Below are 263 nucleotides of genomic sequence, written 5' to 3'. Positions count from 1 at the left end.
GGATCATCCTCTCTTTCACTGTCGGCATTGCTCCACCTTTGCTGAAATTTTCACCCGTGTACATCATGGTTCCAAATGAACCACTGTGACGGGCTTTTGTGAAATCCTGCAGCTTTAATGGAGTTCAAGACCACTGATGTGGGTGTTTCTTGCCACGCCGTACGTACCCCTCTGCACACAGTGTCAACGGATGGAGGGCGGGGATTGCCGCGTGGAGGGTATTCAACGGCCGCTGAATGCTTCCATTGGTCGATTAAATCCGA

The sequence above is a fragment of the Plasmopara halstedii genome (assembly GCF_900000015.1).
Source record: "Plasmopara halstedii genome assembly, contig: Scaffold_322, whole genome shotgun sequence".
Classification (NCBI taxonomy): Eukaryota; Oomycota; class Peronosporomycetes; order Peronosporales; family Peronosporaceae; genus Plasmopara; species Plasmopara halstedii.
Note: the sequence above shows the minus strand (reverse complement) of the source record.